We start from the raw sequence: 19,429 nt of genomic DNA, 5'->3' as shown, positions 1-19,429 counted from the left end.
GATTTTTTTGTGTTTTTTAAAAAAAAAAAAAAAAAAAAAAAACATTTGCTCTTTTAGAACTGCATTTTACCAAAGTTTGTGCACTTTTTGCGAGGTCAGGGAAGATATCTGAATCTTGGATATATTATATATTTGTTTTGCATGAAGTGATATGATTCTAGCTCTTATGAAGTTACGTTTTTGCTTTTTTATTTTGATTTAGTGGACATGAAAACTTTGTATTTTATACATTTCAGGTGGATGTTTTAGCTGTGTTAACAATTGAAAAGGCATGCATAATTTGACTACCTTTTATCTTATGGACTTATTTATGTTGTCACAAGAGGAAATAAAGATTTGAAAATACAAACAATTGTGTTGATTAGATGCTGGGTCACAAGTAAAATTCCCATATTTAAATAGCAGAAATTCATTACCTACCGGTAATATAGTTAAATTATGGGTAGTATGCAGTCGTTAACATGTTGGATTATGGTTGGATTTTGGTTGGGTTAAGGTTGTATCATGGTTGGATATTAGATTCTCGACATTGTATTGATGTCGGATTATGACATCTAAAAAACTTTCAAATCCAACTATAATCCGACATCGATACAACGTCAATACGACGTCTTTGTTTGCTGGGTTATGATGTATTTTTAAAAATAGTTGGAAAACATTACCTACTTATCGTTTTAAAAGTATAATCGCTGAACATGTCATATCTAATTCTGAATAAATTGTTCACGTTTTTTCTTGCTTTTGTGTGTGTTACTGAAGGTGATAAATGTCTAAATATGTTAAACAAATGCAAGAAATCCCGTAACCAGTAATATTTGACTTTATATAAATGGTTTTGGACTATGTTTTTTGTTTTGTTTTGTTTTTTTCATATCAGACATTAATGATTATCTTTAAACATTTTAAGAAACATACTGCATAAAGCATAAGGTACGTTATGCTAGGGACAGTCATGTTATATCAGATTTGCAAGGTTTGCAGGGGAGTTAAAAAATTTACTTTCAAGATATGCATTGCAATAAATGGATTCACGGTCTCGATTGATTTGATATAAATCATTGCATTGATGTTTTTCTTCTTTTTTAAAAACATTAAAACTTAGAAATTGGAAGTAGAAAGTTTTAAACTTTTTCCATCAATCAGATCTGTCAAATATGAAATATTTTACTTTTATTACATTTTTTTTATAGAATTGTAAATTTAAGAAATAATATATCTCATCGGTGATTTGTCGCTGAATAAATCACAGTTTGGAGTTCAGATGCGAAGGAATTATATCACGAGGGCACAGCCCTCGTGATATAATGCTACGCATCTAATGACAAACAGTGATTTATTCAAGAGCAAATCACTAAATGAGATATATTATTTCGATTCTAACACGTTATCACGGATTTTAAAGTAAACCCTTGTCGGCATGCATTAAATATTTGCCCGTTTTCAATCGGGTTCTTTTCCAGCGCTCCGCTATGACGTAATAGTTGTGACGTCTGAATAGTGAATTGTTGTTTAATAATTCACTGTTCCCAGCCTTCTTTGTTTAACAGGAAAATGAATCGGATCATGTTAGAATATGCCATTTCTTATAGAACTTACTTTTGAAAAACACGAAAAACAAAATTTTGGCCTTGGGGAAATGTGTATCATTCAATATAACGTATCTTGCACAGTACCTTCTGGGTGTTTATTTCTTATATTCTGGTACAAAATTTAGGGCCTGTTTTGGTCCACTAGTGACTTCAGAATGTTGACTTTTGAAAAACATTGTTCCATCAAATAAAAACGCTCAAAAACCATTTGAAGATTTTTTTTTTTTTTTACTATTTTTTACCTCCGAATTTAACGAGTTAAGGTGGAATCAATGTGGTATGAAAAACCTGATCAAAGTGTGACACCGACGCCGTGCTGAGTAGGATAACTCTTCTTATTCAAACTTAAACATTCTGTAGACGGAGCATATTGTACAGTATAAATGCCAGGATACATGTTGAGATTGCAGAGATTTTTTGGTCTCTTGTGGCAAAATTATGCAACTACTAACCAATCCAAAATGATCAAAACAGTTGGTCCAGTTTGTTTCTTTAGGTAACGGTTACAACGAATACACTGGAACAATGAGTTACCTTTTATTATTTGTGTCGTAGGGCGCCCCACAGGGTCTCGCTGGTTCAGTGGGGGGAATTGGGGTTTTAGCTCGGGTAGTGCCCCTGTGGGTTCCTTTTCCGCATTTAAACGACAAGCTGCCCAGTGACAGGGGGGTCAGCCCAAGACTGTAGGGCTTACTCAGTTATGTTGATTGATAACAGTTCTTAAAGTTTCTATAAATTTATTCCGTGTTCTATTCAGCAATAACAATAACAATGATATAACATTAAGTCCCAATTTTCTGTTGTACTATTCTTAAAGTCCTCAAAGTTGTTTTAACTATTTGTATTCCTGTGTTTTACTATTTTCCTATATGTTTCAATGTATTCCAATGTTCCATGTATTTGAGTGTGGCAGACTGTTATACAAGTCTTAAATTATGCCACTGTGGCTAAGTTATGCCACTCAAACAATACAAGTCTTTCTTTCCTAAAGTCTAAAAATCAAGTCCCTTCCAAATAAAATATCTAACATTTTATTTAAGTTTCTACCAAAAAAAGTAACCAATCTGATAGTTATGGGTTGTACCCTAAAAAGTATTATCCAATGAAATTCTAGATTAAAAACAATGCTTATCTGACAGATAAGTAAATCTTGAGAATTTCTTAAAATGCCTAAAGTTGTCAGTGAAAGTTGACACATATTATCAAACAATAAAAGTGCTAAAATACTTAAGATTGTCCAGAAGCCAAATTGATTAAAGTCCTTTTAAGATGAAATATTTGTCTACATTTTATCAAAACAGAATCAGCTTTAATATAGTGAAAATTTAACAACAAAAAGATAAATTCCTGCCCACAGGAAAAGTAGGATTTCCTGCATTTACACTTTTGATAACAAATTGAAATAATTCTTTACTGTAACAACAATTTAATGTAAAGAAATCAGAATAGCATTTTAAAGAACTAATATAGATACTGATATTGTAATTCATACATAAACAAGCATTTCTATAATAATTATAATTTGAAAATCTGATGTTTGAAATAAAACCTAAAATGATTTAAAAGAATTTGACCTTAAAATTTACAGTATCACATATTCCCCTCTGCTTAAATATGTTTGTCCTCAAACATTTAAAGATAATAAGTTCTTTTAAACTGCATACATACATGCCTGATTTTTTTTTTGATTTTTTTTTTTTCTATACAGTATTTACATATATACAAGTTGGGTACCCTTATATTTACAAACAAACAAGTAATATAAATTTCATTCTGCTATAGCACGTTTAAAAGATATCTTTAATATACTTCAATATTTTGTTTAGATATTGATATCTGATACTTATTATGATATATTCAATTACAAATATCATTAAATTTCAGCAAACATACATGATTCCATTACAACTCTTGTTGCACTATTATACATTTCCTTTATATATTTGCATAATCAGTTTCTGTCTTTGCAATGTTGTGCACATTTTTCCATTCATTATTTCACATAATTTAGCATCTCTGGCTATTTCTATTAATCTTCCGTTATTCACTGTTCTTCCGCCTCCCTGGCATACATTTTTTGTTTTTTTTAATCTATTATTTCTTTGCTTTCTAGCCTCTTCAGCAATACTTTGTTTCTTATGTCATTTATGTATATACGTCCATACTTATTTTGTTACCACATAGTGTCCATTATCAGCATCCTACACTGTTTATAATAATATAATAATTTTATATACTTTAAATTAAGTCAGTACAAACATTATATACCCTTCTCTGTTACTAATCATATGCGACTTGTTCTCTGTTTTCTGAGCATATCAGATAATCAAATAAGGTGGTTTAGGCCAAAATGCTATAAAAATATTATTATGTACTTTTATTATGGAAAAATATATAAGACATGTTTATAATGAATAAAGATAAAAAAAAGCAATGGCTTTCTTTGTAAAAAAAAAGTAAATTTCTATACCAATGTCAGATACAATAGAGGCTTACTAAAGTTAAGGCCTTAAAACTTAAAAGCTTGCTCCTATCATATCAAAGACTGGTCTACCTTTTCAACATGTTAGAGTAAATAAAAATAGTAATGACAAAAACAAAGAATAACTTGTACTTTTCAAAGATGAATACCTCAGATCTTCTCAATACAAATAAGTTAATGTACAAAACTGCACTTGTTACAATTTACTTGAAAATTTCTACCTACATGCAAATAAAAACCTTTTGTGTCTATCTACGTGCCTCTGTTACAATGTCATTTTTCAGCATTTTACAAAAATTTTGTAATAGAATATCAGGAACATCATTAAGGCTGTGCCACTGAGGTGGGTGATTTTTATTTCGGTGGCTGACCATATATTTATAGCTGTTTTCACCGCTGATAGCTACCTCCAAAATGTGTTCTGTGACAATGTACAACTCCGGATACTCAGGTTCTGGTAGCTTTCCCTCATACATGTCCATCTTGAACTTCATTAAATCTAATTTCTGCTGTCTCCGCCTTTCTTTCCAGACTTTGTCATGGTGAATGTAGAAGTCCTCTGCTAGTTCTCTTACGGCTGACATTGTGTACCACTTTGGCTCTGTTTCGCCCATTTTCACATAATAATATGGCTTACATTTAAGAATTCTTACTGCCAAAATGATCCCATACTTGTTAGTGTATTGGTCCCTATAATCATCATTTAATTCATTATTTTTGTTTTCATTATTTTTAAATGTATCTTCATGTGTTTGTGTTTCAATATTTCTGTAAGAAACTTCCTGGCATTTATTTACAGAGGGTTTTTCAAAAAATTTATGCTGTTTATCTTGCAGAGGTCTACGACGCTTCTTGCCACTCATGGTCCTTTGGGCATGGAATTCCCTTATCAGTCTTGAAGGGATTTTGCATGGAAACTGCCACTCTGAATGACGCCCAGGTGTTTTGAACCTAACTTTATAGTATAAGGCACCATTACCCCTTGACGAGGAAAGGATGGCATCAATTTCCTCTTCATGGAATGGCTGGCAGGTTTTTCTGACGCAGTCTCGACAACCTGGCTTGCTGTTTTTGGTGTCTTCTTTGAATTTCACAGCCTTTCCAGTTGCAGATGGTTGTTGCAAAGCCGTCTCTTTGATTGGGTCATGCTCTTGCCGTCTCAGTATCCCTTTTGTAGAGGTAGGCTGAATTTGCCTCTGTTGCGGAACTGATTGTTGTGTTGGTCCTTCTTGAGATGCTGTTTTCTGTAATTTACCTGGTGTTTTCTTAACTTGTAATTGATGTTGTTTTTGCTGCTGGTGTGTTGCTGGCTGAAGTTGTTTGGCTTTTACTTGTTGACGAGGTTGGGCTTGATCTCCATTCTGCTGAATATCAATGTCATCTGGTATTTCTTCAGGGTTTAGTTCCTCTTCATTTGTCTGGTCTTCCGGTAATGGATTAGTGGGACGGTCAGCTGGGTCATAGTAAGGCTTGATTCTTTGTACATTCACAAGTGACTTGACTTCTTTATTCGTGCTACAATTTCTAAGCTTGTATGTGTCATTTGGGCCTATCTGTACTATATAGTATGGTCCTACCCATCTTCTGTGGAGCTTGGGGGCTTTTCCTACTGGCACCTTTGAACAATAGAGCCATACTCTCTGAGCTGGTCTAAAATTAGTTTCCTTTGCAGTTTTATCATATTGTTGCTTATAGCGATCTTGAGCTTTTTGAATATTTTCTTTTGCAATTCTTCTCGCGTCTTCCAAATTTTGTAAAATTCTACTTAAAAATATCTTGTGATCTTGGGCTAAGTGGTCCTTTGGAATTAGAGCTGTATCTATTGGCATTTTCATCTCTCTACCAAACAACATAAAAAATGGTGAATAGTCTGTGGACTGAGTTGCTGGTGTGGCTCTGTAGGCCATCATTATACCAGGTAACAGGTCCGGCAATCATCTTGTTTATCTTTGGTGTAGGCTCTCAATGCTTGCAAGATAACAGAATTCATTCTTTCCACAGTTCCATTTGTCTGTGGGTGGTATGAACTTGTCAGATGTCTTGTTATTTGGAAAAGCTCAGCTAAAGCTTTTACCAGATTGGAAGTGAAGTTTTTTCCTCTGTCGGTGATTAGAACCCTAGGAGCACCGAACCTAGTTATTATTTCCCTATAGAAAACAGCGGCTACCTCTGTTGCTTCCTGAGTTCTGAGAGGAAAGGCTTCACACCATTTCGAGCAGCTGTCAACCACAAGAAGTATATGCTTGTACTTGTCTTTACTTGTAGGTAGGCCACTCAAAATGTCCATGTGCCATCTGTCAAGCACATCACTGACTGGTTGGGGATGAAGTGGTGGTCGTCTGGCATGGAAGTTACGCTTTGACTGTTGACACACTTCACAGGATCTAACATACTGCTGGATATCATGGTACATTGAAGCCCAGTAATATTTGTTCCGCAGTGCAGCGTATGTGCGGTCAAATCCTTGGTGTCCCCCTAGAACGCAGTCGTGGAAAGAGCGAAGAATATCATCGCGAAGTACCCTTGGGATTGCAACTTGCTTCACCAACCGGTCTTCTTTTGGCGTGTTCTTGCCCCGCTTGAGATAGAAATGCACAAGTACACCTTTGTCAAGTTCAAAGTTATATGCCTCTGCTACCAAAGATTTTGCCTTCTCTGGATCATCTGGGACTACGTTTAAAAGCTTGTATTTGTATATGTCTTCTAGTTCCGGGCATGACCTCTGTAGTTTCACCAGGTCAGGTAGTTGTACCCTTTTCTGTTCTTCGTCTTGGAGGCTGGCTACGACTTCTTCCTCCATCTCATTGTCATAAATAAATGTAATTTCTGTTCCTATTTTATGTGCTGAATCATCTACCGCAAAAACTTGACCTATGTCTGGTGACTGACTTGGCTTATCATCATATTCTTGTCTTGACATATAATCTGCAGGGTTTTGTTTTCCAGGTTTATGAACAATTTTAAAATTGTAGCCTTGAAGTAAAAGACTCCATCTTCCTAATCTACCCTGACAATCTTTTATAGTTTGTAAGTACTTTACTGATACATTATCTGTATAAACTGTAAATGTTTGGTTTGCCAAATATTCCCTAAAATGCTGAATTCCCTCTACTAAAGCTAGCGCTTCCTTTTCAGTAATGTGCCATTTTTGTTCATTGCCATGAAGTGCTCTGCCATTGTATGCTATGGCATGTTCTTTGCCATTTTGTACTTGTGACAGTATGTAACCAATCGAGTAGTCACTCGCATCTATTGTTAGATTAAAAGGCAAATCAAATTTAGGATAGGCAAGAACTGGTGCTTCGGTAAGTTTCATTTTCAATGTGTCAAATGCGGATTGGCACTCAGGTGTCCACTTAAACCTTTGATCTTTCTTTAAAAGCTTATTTAAAGGTCCTGCAATTTTGGCATATCCTTCAATAAATTTTCGATAAAAGTTGGCCATTCCAAGAAAGCTCTTAACTTGTTTCGCACTTGTAGGTCTTTTGAAATTTCTGAGTTTTTCAATATTATCAGGATTGACTTTTACACCATCTCTTGAAACGATGTGTCCTAAATATTTGATTGACCTAGTTGCAAAAGAACACTTGGAAGGATGCAGTTTTAAATTTGCACTTCTAAGATGATCAAATACTTGTTGTAAGTGTTGCAAATGTTCATCAAAGGTCTTTGAAAATATGAGAACATCGTCGATGTAAACTAGAGCAACTTTAAAATTTAGGTTTTTGAGCACTTTGCACATCAGAGCTTGAAAAGATAAACTTGAATTAGACATACCCATAGGTAATCGTTTGAAATTAAAAATTCCTCTGTGTGTAATAAAACTAGCTTTGTGTTTTGTTTGCGGATCTAAAGGAACTTGGAAAAATCCACTACGTAAGTCAACAGAAGAAAAAATTTCAGGTTCTGCATCAGCCAAAGTGTCAAAAACATCTGTTAGATTTGGAATTGGATATGAAATTGGAATTGTCTGTTCATTGATTTTCCTAAAATCCACACAGAATCTGTAATCGTCTGTGTTACCCTTCTTAACAAGTACTACAGGTGCGTGATAGGGAGAAGTTGACTCCTCAATTATGTCCGCATCCAATAATTCATCCAACTTTTCATCAAGTTTTCTTCGCATTTCTGGTGTTTGCCGATACGGTGCACAACTAACAGGTTTCTCATCTTTTGTATGAATGGTATGGAAATGTAAGTCAGTTTCCCCTAATTCAGAAATGTCTTTTGCCATAATGTCTCTATTGCGGCCTAAAAGTTCGTAAAGCTGTTGTTTTTGATTTTCATTTAAATCTGATTTTTCCAAATTTATTCCCAAATCTTGCACTATTTTCTTGTATTGTTCTGGTGTACGAGTTGCTGCGCTGTTTTCTGTTGAAGCCAAATTTATTGCTATATCCTGTTTAAGTTCATGTACATTTGAAATTGCGATTTGATGAGCTTTTGCTATTACTGCTCTCGGCTCTAAAAATACTGGCAAACTGGTGAGGTTCATTAATCTGTATGTACCCTTTGAATTTGATACTGTACAAATTGTTCTGCCTCCTGCTAAAGAATGTTTCCCTGATAAATTCAATGTGGGTTCTAGAAGAGCTGTTGATTGCTGTGACAATTTTGGGATATGAATTGGAATAACCATTTCACTATGTGGTGGGACTATAATTTCAGTAGTTGTTGAAGCAAAAACAACTGGGATATTCCGGTCATGAAAAGTTTTCACAGTCACACTACCTACATGATGTTTATTTCTAATAGCATTTGATTTGTCTGCCCTTGGCACAGGTATTGTTAATTTCATGTTTCCAAAGTCAGTATGTACATGGTGAGCCCTTAGAAAATCTAAGCCTAAAATTGTTTTTGCATGTAAAGTTTCAAAAATTCTGAACTTCTGCTTTAAAATCAATCCATCGATATTTATGTCAAGAATTGTTTCACCTAAAACCGAATGTCTTTCACCACAAACTCCTGTAACAGCACTTATATCAGAGTTTTGAATATTTGCTTCTGGTGCAACTTGCCTTAACAATCGCCTTGAAATGCATGAAATGCTTGCACCACTATCGATCATACATGAAACATTTTGCTTACCAAATTTTACATCTATAAAATTCCTATCTAAGGTTGCATGAAATTTGAGTTTTGGTTCATCCTTACAAGAACTAGCAGAAGTTGAGCAGACCTTAGGACTACAACACCAAGACTTTACTTTAAATTTTCTAGGAGCCATGTTTTAAGTCAGGTATTAAAAATATACTGCTAGCACTGAAAATGCAGTTTAACTGATAAAAACAAAAATCTGAATCTAACAAATACAATACTTGTTACTTAGATAAAATAACATCTATTGAAACACTAGTTCTAAACTATATTACTTTAAATTTGAAAAAATGCAAGAAAAATGCCTCTGTATCTTTTCACTAGTATGAAACAAAAGCTTGAGAAAGTTGTCTCAACTACAAAATATGAATTTCTGCTAAAAAATTTAAGAAAGCTCAGTCTGACTGCACTTAAGTCTATTTCAATATTACATTTTGTCCCTAATCCTATTTTCTTTTCTTCTATTTGAATTAAATTTTGTCACTGCTAATCATAAAATTATTATTAGACAAAAATAACACTCCCGTTACTGAAAGGAATGGTACACTGAGGAAACGAAAATACTCTTTTTATTTAGGAGAAAACCACCTTTTTACCATGATTTGCTCAGAACCCAGAAATGTGATCACATATAACCAGTAAGAAGGAAGCAAGTATATTCAGTTTGTACTCACCACACTATTTATGGTAATTTAGAGTCAGTCACTGTTCTTGCTGATTATCCCTGTTGTGGTCTATCTGGTCATATTTGTCAAAGATATCTGGTTCCGGTTGCTTCTGGTATTGGTCACTGGTAGTCTCGGTAAGCTATATCAAAAATTCCCATTAATAACGCAAACGTTGAATTCCCACATTGAGTTCTGATATAAATTTGAATTGAAGGTTCCCTGATAAAAGTATGTTTCATCTAGCTTGTGCATTCATTTTGTAATGTCTGTCCAAATTCACACTATTGCACTGGTAAAACATTTAATTTCTGACATTATCAATCAAAACACATATTATTCACATTTTACTGTACCTCCTGTCACTTTTAAACATTATTTTAATATTTAATCTTATAGATTTTTACTAGTAGGTATAACTGTCTTTCTTTCTCAGTAATCACATTCAGTGAGTTTTCACTACCACCTTTGACCATTACTTGAATGTTACTTAAAATAATTTTAATGTCTATATATCACGGTCACATTTAAAAGTTTTTTGCACTTTGCATGTTTATCTCTGCTTTTTTCCCAGTGTTCAGCAGAGTCCAGCCTTCAGTATCAAGAGTGTTAACATAACGGATGATAAAGATTTTATTGCACCTATTGACAGGTAACCAGTCAGCTGTCTGAATTTTCCATACAAAAGCTACACTTTGGCATCAGTATTACAGTGTGAAATACTCTGTAGCAACATCCTAAGTTAATGCTACTATGTGGTTTTACTCAAAGTCAGTGTTACTGCATGAAAACTCATAGTAGCAATGTCCTTGTGCACATTACTGTGTGGTAGACTCAGTAGCAATGTTCTGAATTAGTGTTACTGTATAGAAGACATAGTAGCAATGCTCTGGGTTCGTGTTACTGTGTGGTAGACTCAATAGCCATTTCCTAGTCAGTAGTACTGTGTGGTAGACTCAGTAGCAATGTTCTGAATTAGTGTTACTGTATAGAAGACATAGTAGCAATGCTCTGGGTTCGTGTTACTGTGTGGTAGACTCAATAGCCATTTCCTAGTCAGTATTACTGTGTGGTAGACTCAGTAGCAGTGTTCTGGGTTAGTGTTATTACATGGTAGATTTTCCTGATGGTAGTCCCAGCTCTTTAAATTCCAGCCAGATAAGATAAAACGATTGCATCTGATCAGAAAACTGTATCCTACTACTTAGTTGATCATCAATGACTCGCTGTGAAACAGATCCAAGTTAACTTCTTAGCCAAGATGCACCTGAAATGATGCAACAATATTAATCAGTAAGAGAAACAACAGCTCTTAGCTCGACAGTGAATAATATACAGTCAAACTTGCTTTATACGAACTCATCCAGACCTAAGAAATATGTTCGTATCAAACGAAATTCGTATTAATGAATGTATGACCAGATAATTTGTCCGAACAATTTGGGCAGTATCACCGGTATCATCGTAGAGTAGATTCCAATATTATGATACATGAAAGTAGTTAATAGTTTTAAACTGATTAAGTTAATTCATTCAGATAACACTGAAATTAATCAAGAGAAGTTATACTTAAACAAGTAAAACTGTATTAATTTAAATTTTTATGTGCGGTCGAGGTCAAGAGCGCCAAATTATATCCACCACCAACATTGAAGCTTGTACTATATAACAAGCATTCTAAGAGGTATGAAAGTTTGTATATTTTGGAAGACACAGCCTACCTGTAACGACACTAGAACATCAATAATGTGTTTAAAATTATTTACACCTCTTTAAATCTTGACCTGTTAATTGATTAAATTATTTTATATTGACATGATAGTCACAAAGGACCGAGTGTTTGTTTGTGAATAGGTGTGAACTACTCCATTGTCCAATTACCAAGCGGCACAAGCTTGACCATATTATTATTTTCAACACATTTTATAATGGCCCGACTTCTAAAATTAATTTGTATCAAAAGATGGAAAAGTATAATATTTAAGCTTATTGGGACTTCCAAAATGTGTTCGTATCTACCGATTATTCGTATCAAGCGAGTTCGCTATTACCGAAATAATTTTACAAAAAAAATAGGACACGGCCGGGGAATTTGGACTTTGTTCGTTTAATCCGAAAATTCGTATCAAGCGGACTTGACTGTACATACGTATAGGACACTAGAGCTATCACTGAAATAAGCACTACACCCAAAATACTTCTTTACCCGAAGAAACAGCATTTCAAGTGTAAAGTTTCTATACTGACTTGCAGGAATTTTAAACACTCAGACACAGCTACAGATACAGAGAAAGTGAAATCATGACCTTTGACCTTCAAATGAGATCTTTACCTAGTAACCTGGATTATGGCCTAAGCCTTTGCATGATGCTAACAATTGATGCTACTTTTATGAAGTTTATTCTAGTGGTTTGAAAATACTGACTGGACACAAGTTTAAGATATAATTATGATCTTTTGAGCTATGTGACCTTGACCTTGGAAATAGTAACCTTTGTTGTGAAGATATCTTGATGAAGCAAGTAACTGATGCTACTTTTATGAAAATCTTGCCAACAGTTCAGAAGATAAGGAGCAAACATGAGTTTTAACCTACTTGACCTTTTACCTTAAACTGTGACCTTGATCTTTGACATAGTGAAATGGGTTATGTACTCTGCACTTTGTCTTGATGAGGTAAAAAACTGATGTTAGTTTTGTGAAAATCTTCCAAGCAGTTAGGAAGATATGGAACTAACATGAACTATAGATGGAGGGACATGGGAAACTATTTTGCATTAGGAGGTAGTAGAGAAATGTGGGAGCGATGATGGGGTGGGGGAGGAGGAGGGGGAAGGAATTGCTCTGATTGGATCCCGGAACAGTTTTTAGACCTAAAGGAATAAAGAAGAAAATTGTTTGCTTCTGGGTGAGTCGAGGGATGGAAGTGGGCAGGTGGCAGATTATTGGAGGATTTGTTTGTTATGGGTTTTTCAACATTATTTCAGTTATGTAGCTGTGGGCATTTAACCTAACCAGTGTTCCTAGGTGTTTTACCCTGTTTACTAAAATATGCGCACAAAGGCAGTAAATAGTCCGCTATTATATAAAAATTCTACTTAGAAACTGACCGAGGAAATGATAGTCATTCAAAACACACAGAACAACTTTTAAAAATCTTACGCGGACACATTTTGACACATTGTTAATCAGTTCTAAAATTAAGAACATTTATGCTGTTTAAACAGAAAATGATATAATATGTACATAATACAGGCCTTTGCTTTTGTAGCGTAGTGTACCTGAAGCTTGTCTTGAACACAACACATTACGACAGTTCTAACATTTATTTTCTACGACAGCAATGCACAGTTACTTATTAATGTTCAGTCTAATTTCACAAATATTATCAATGTTCAATAAGTCTTTTAAAACAGTTCTGTTTACTGATCTATTTAACAACATTTCTTAATTATAAATATATTTCAAACTAGCTCTTAACAAAGCTTATTAAGTTTCAGCTCTTGAGAGCGGGAACAAGTCCCTTAGCCCGCCACTTGGGCAGTCTCTCCCCTGATCACAGAGTGTATTGAGTTTCTAAAGGATTATACAGGAAAACACAGCAGACACATTATCTAATTTCCCGATCACTTAAGGATACCTACAAGTTCAACAAGCCTTAAGCTACTGAAGATTGTCAAATCTTGTCTGACTTGTCAATTTATGAAATGTACAGTTTTCATCTTCTATAATTTTTAAAATCTTAAACTTCTGAAAGAAATACCCGAAATAAAATACAAAACACCTGAGCATTACGCTACAAATTCCTTCCTTTCTTCACGAAAAAAAAATTAAAAAAAAAAAGGTTAAAATGTCTGAATGATCAAAATAAACAGTAAAATTATAGAAGTCTAAGAAATCCAACTAATATGGACTATTAAGTTATATATTGGGGAATTGAATAATGTGTCAATATAACAGGGCACGCCAATCAAGGAGACAGGAGATGTTCCTTTAATTGTTCGTTCCCTTGCATACATCAATGAAATCAAATAAACAGGAATCCCTACTTGTTTAGGTTTCAGAAATTAAATCATATGATAGATTAACATAGTTTAAACATACAAATAAGTTATAACTTGAACACAGAATTCATCATAAAAGTTACACAGTAAACATCATTTCATATGTGTATGTAACATTCATTATTCGATATAGTCCTATTCGCAGTCACACATTTGTACGTAATGAAAGTCATTTCCATTCTTCATATTTAGAAAGTGCCACTTTGCGTAGGGATTCCATTCAAAGTCTGTGTGTTCACGGATATTCTGAATCAATAGGTACAAATACATCAAATTCTGAAATTAGAAAGCACAATTAAAATTCTGTTTAACATTGCATGAAACTCAGATATATGAAAGTTCATTAGTTTGTATGTTAACACATTTTTCTGCACGATAACATATTTTTAGTTTCCTTACTATTAAAATAAACATTCTTGAATATTATATTAAGAATATGTGATTTCTTAATCATAAGCAATGTACTAGTCTAGGATGAAAAAAAATCAATTGATAAAGTATAACAACTTGTTTTAAAAAAAAAAAATGATAAAAGAAATAAAGTTAAACAAATGCAATGAGAAATTTTCCATTGGTGTTCCCAGTTGGCTGGTGGAATTGACATCTACTGCACATAACCATTGATCCAGCCGTAGTATAACGTTACACGACCATGGTATCAGCAGTCGGTAGTTCTCGATCCATCAGCTTCTTAAGAATGTCCATTGCCATCGTTCATCGTTTTGTTAAACGATATCCACCAAAGGAGATGTTATCATGATCGTTGAATCGCCAAAACTTCATCGTACCATATCCAACTCGATAGTCGTGGTTTCATTGCTCTGTGTACTAAAATTCTAAAGATCTGCGATTTAATGTCATGTTAACTTTCTGTTGTTTCAGCTTGCCATTCGATAATATGCATTTAATTTAATAATTATGATACTGTGCATGCTAAGTCCATTCATTGCGTTTTAATTTGAATAAAATAACTTCGTAGTAAGAAATTCGGTGAAATGTCTCTCATATTCTGCCATATTTTAATGTGAATGTTACATTTATCTATCACTGTTTAATCTGAATTGCCAAGTTCTTATTATTTCGTAGAAAGTCACTGTTAACGAATGTTGTGTTAGAACTGTCTTTATTTCTAAATCCTTTACCGGAATATTCATATGAACATGTGAGCATAAGCTATCACGCCTTTTTAATCTTCATAGTTCTTAATATTAAGTACAAGCTTGTATAAATTTCTGTAAAGTCTATAGTCTAACAAACGGACAAAATCAGTATTTCACACAAGAGAAGAAACGCTAGCAAAACGTCAAATATTATACCGTATGACACCTTACATAGAAATAAACAAATTTGCAAGCAAACAAAACACATACTGAACTCATATTTACACAAATTAATGACAATAATCAGTTATGCTTCTACATGCATAACAATGATGGAGTACAACATCTCTTTTACTTCACGAACAGCTGAATATTTATACCCATGAATGACCACAAACTGTTATTTTCAATAAAAACAGTCTACATACTGAACCTAGTATAGTGGCGATTTTAACATTCACAACAAACCCCTGAGCCTATTTGTATTAAATCAGCTCTACACCTAAAGGGATTTTTATATTATATCACAACACATCGTCTTCTCTAGACGCGGTTGACAAGCCTGCCTTGAGGCTACGAAACAAATATATCAATTCAGCTTAATTAATTTTAAACACTTAAATCATTATAACTGTACTCCGATGAATCTATATACCAGTACAAAAAATGTAATGAAAATGATGTAATAGTCAATAAAATTGCTCCCAAAAAGTGCCTTAAATAAACGTGTACTTAAACGTTCAACTTGTGCTTTTTTCGCACAACATCTCTATAATTTTAATTATTAGTATCCATATCGAAAATGGACACATTATAGAGGATACACCATTTAATACTATTAAAATGGTTTCAAGGAACTTAAGCTTCCATAGCTTTTCCTTTACAATTACAATATAATAATGCACCATTGGGTATCAATAAAATGACTATTTACAGAATGAAATATGCATAAACAACAAAAAATAGGATCTTTATATCATACAAATATATACATTTGAGGTTCCCTTGCGTTTCTTTTATCATTTTGCTATTTTCAGCATTTTTCAGCTAAATAATCGTATCCTAATAAAATTTCTCCATGATTCCTTACGAATCTCAGCTGAATATAAAAGTTTGTCATGTACATTTTTGTTTTATTTCATCTCAAACTCTAAATGATGAATAAGTTTAATTTCTTGTTTTTAAAACCGAAAAAGCTTGTATTTTGTAAGAACTATGTATGAAAATAAAGGTCTTACTGTTAGCGGCATCACATCATTCTTGGCGTGTCATTGTATAGTGGTGGTACTTGCACATTGATCTCGCGACAACCCATCGTAGAAGTCCGACATCCTGTCTGCGGCGCCATAAAAGTGCTAATAGCGTAGTGTACCTGAAGCTTGTCTTGAACACAACACATTACGACAGTTCTAACATTTATTTTCTACGACAGCAATGCACAGTTACTTATTAATGTTCAGTCTAATTTCACAAATATTATCAGTGTTCAATAAGTCTTTTAAAACAGTTCTGTTTACTGATCTATTTAACAACATTTCTTAATTATAAATATATTTCAAACTAGCTCTTAACAAAGCTTATTAAGTTTCAGCTCTTGAGAGCGGGAACAAGTCCCTTAGCCCGCCACTTGGGCAGTCTCTCCCCTGATCACAGAGTGTATTGAGTTTATAAAGGATTATACAGGAAAACACAGCAGACACATTATCTAATTTCCCGATCACTTAAGGATACCTACAAGTTCAACAAGCCTTAAGCTACTGAAGATTGTCAAATCTTGTCTGACTTGTCAATTTATGAAATGTACAGTTTTCATCTTCTATAATTTTTAAAATCTTAAACTTCTGAAAGAAATACCCGAAATAAAATACAAAACACCTAAGCATTACACTTACTGGTATCTTCAGATTTAACACGATGGCCGTAACGGTTTTAGCATATAGATATCTCGGTAGTCGATAAACATTTTTTTCTTCATGCGTGATATTTGCATGTATTTTGTGAATATTGTTGGGTACTTACCGTCAATTGAATTGACAGTTTTAAGTATGTTCCTATCAGAAGCTGCGCCAAAATCACAAACGCGTAGATGAGAATATGGCTGCTTGGATTACTTCCCTTGCATTAGCAAAATTTACAGCTGTCTGGTGCTAATAAAATGACACTTCACTAACGCAATAATTTTTACCTTTTTTGTTATTTAGAAATTATTGTCAAGGACGGCATACAGCGTAAGATGTGCTCCGAACATTGTGGAACACTAGTTGTTATTCGTTTTCCAGAAAAATTAAGCACTTATCTCAATTACTGCGAAAAAAGCAGGTAAACATTGCTGTGGCTCAGATATTAACATTACTCAAGCAAGAACACTACATTAGTAGACGGAACAATGAATTCTCATAAAGTTTTCAGATATGAAATAATATGAAAGTAAGTTGGTTACTTTTTTGAAAATCCTTAACTTGTCATTGGATAAAACAAAGATGTTTGAACTATAAATTAAAATAAAAACCGGAAGTCAATTACCTCTACTGGTAGAGTACGCTTTCTATTGTCTTGTTTTATTTTTAAGTTAAAGTGTTAAATAGAACTGATAGTTAATTCTCTTGAGAAGGAAAATTATTGTTCGGTAAGTCACACTTGACTGATATCGAAAGCTGTTGTCATTACAAGCTGGCCAGTCAAACTCCGTGACCTTAGAAATAACCTCTGACGTTAAAACTATTCTTTCCTAATTGAGGCGACTCTCTGACTGAACGCGTTCCGTGGATTACATACTACTAAACCCGAGGATGGTTGATTGATTCTTTTATTTCCTCCATTCTTGAAGAACATAACATATGTACAAACAGATAGACATATCGTCCGTTAAAATTTGGGTTTTCACATTTTCTGTTTTTTACATCGAAAATACGTATTGTGTGAAAATTTGAGCACTAGATCTTTATTCGTTTTCAAGTTATTCATCAGAGATCAAATGTCGTATCTCAAAATATCGGTCTTTTCTTCAGCCAGAACCAAGCATACATAGACACTATGGATTTTTTCAACTTATGTGGCAAAATATCATGCCAGATTGTATCATTCACCTATACAAGGGTTTGGTTTTCATTAACATCTGAGTATATGAAACATACATTTAAACCAAAACATACCATTTGGTAGTAGTGTCCTATGGCATTCATCAGAATGAATTAAAATCATTTTCTCAATATGCCAGAACCTAGCATCTGGAAATGCGAAATGTTTACTAGTCAAATATTGCCATATTTTATCTGCCAGACTGTGATACATACGGCTAATTGTTTTTGGTTTTGTGAGATTAAGGACAGTATCTGCAATTTTCAAATGCCAGATTGTCTCAGTTATCAATGATACATTTTAACAGCTCTCTTTTGAACTCTAAAAGTGCTAACTGGTGTTGATAACATGGTATATCAGATTTCAGGAGTGCGTGTTTTGTTTTCAAGAATGACATTTTTTAGTCATTTTGTGATTAATAAGGGAACACAATGTTAAAAGGTATGTTTTATATTTCTTATATTTATATTACAAATATACAAGTAAATACATTGTATATAAAATACCGCAGTACATGAAATGCATTGAAAGAAGTAGCAAATTTGTTGATAAAGAGTTGGTTAATCTTATCTATAAAAATGTGCTATACAATTATATTTTAAAAGATATTCACCAAATGCATTTACAGCTCTGAAAATAAATTGCTTTTTGTTATGTAATACTTGGACGGTTACAAATTAACCTTAAATAGCATTTGAAATAGAAAGAAATGAAGTGTTTTATGCTTTATATTATCAGATGTGGACAGACGATAATGACGATGAATTCCTCAGCTATGCAACACAACTTGAAGTATTAATACCAGAAAATGTCTATAACAGTGAAACGCCAGATATTTCGAGCAGTGTGGCTTCTGTAGAAAATAAAAAAAAGGGAAAAACATGTTCAATGTTAAAGAAAAAAAATGCGCCAGTGAAACGCAAGATATTTCAAGCAATGTCGCGACTGAGGAAAATGTTTCGAGCAGTGTTGCGATAGAAGTAAATGTTACAGGGGTCGGAGTTTTGAATGTTGAAGAAAATGAATGCGACAGTGAAAGGCTAAATAATTCGAGCAGTGTGGCAAACGAAGAAAATATTACAGGGATTGGAGTTTTGAATGTTGAAGAAAAAAAATGTGACAATGAAATGCCACATAGTTCGAGCAGTGTGGTGAATGAAGAAAATGTTAAAGGGATCGGTGTTTTAAATGTTGAAGAAAATAAATGCGACAATGAAACATCAAATAGATCGAGCAGTGTTGCATATGAAGAACATGTTATAAGGACTGGAGTTTTGAATGTTGAAGAAAATAAATGCGATAATGAAATGCCAAAAAAAAAACAAAGACAAATATCAAACAGGGAATGCCACGT

This window comes from Mercenaria mercenaria, chromosome 15 (assembly GCF_021730395.1).
Source record: "Mercenaria mercenaria strain notata chromosome 15, MADL_Memer_1, whole genome shotgun sequence".
In the NCBI taxonomy this organism is placed as follows: Eukaryota; Metazoa; Mollusca; class Bivalvia; order Venerida; family Veneridae; genus Mercenaria; species Mercenaria mercenaria.
The sequence above is the reverse complement of the archived record's forward strand: the minus strand, read 5'-3'. Positions refer to the sequence as shown.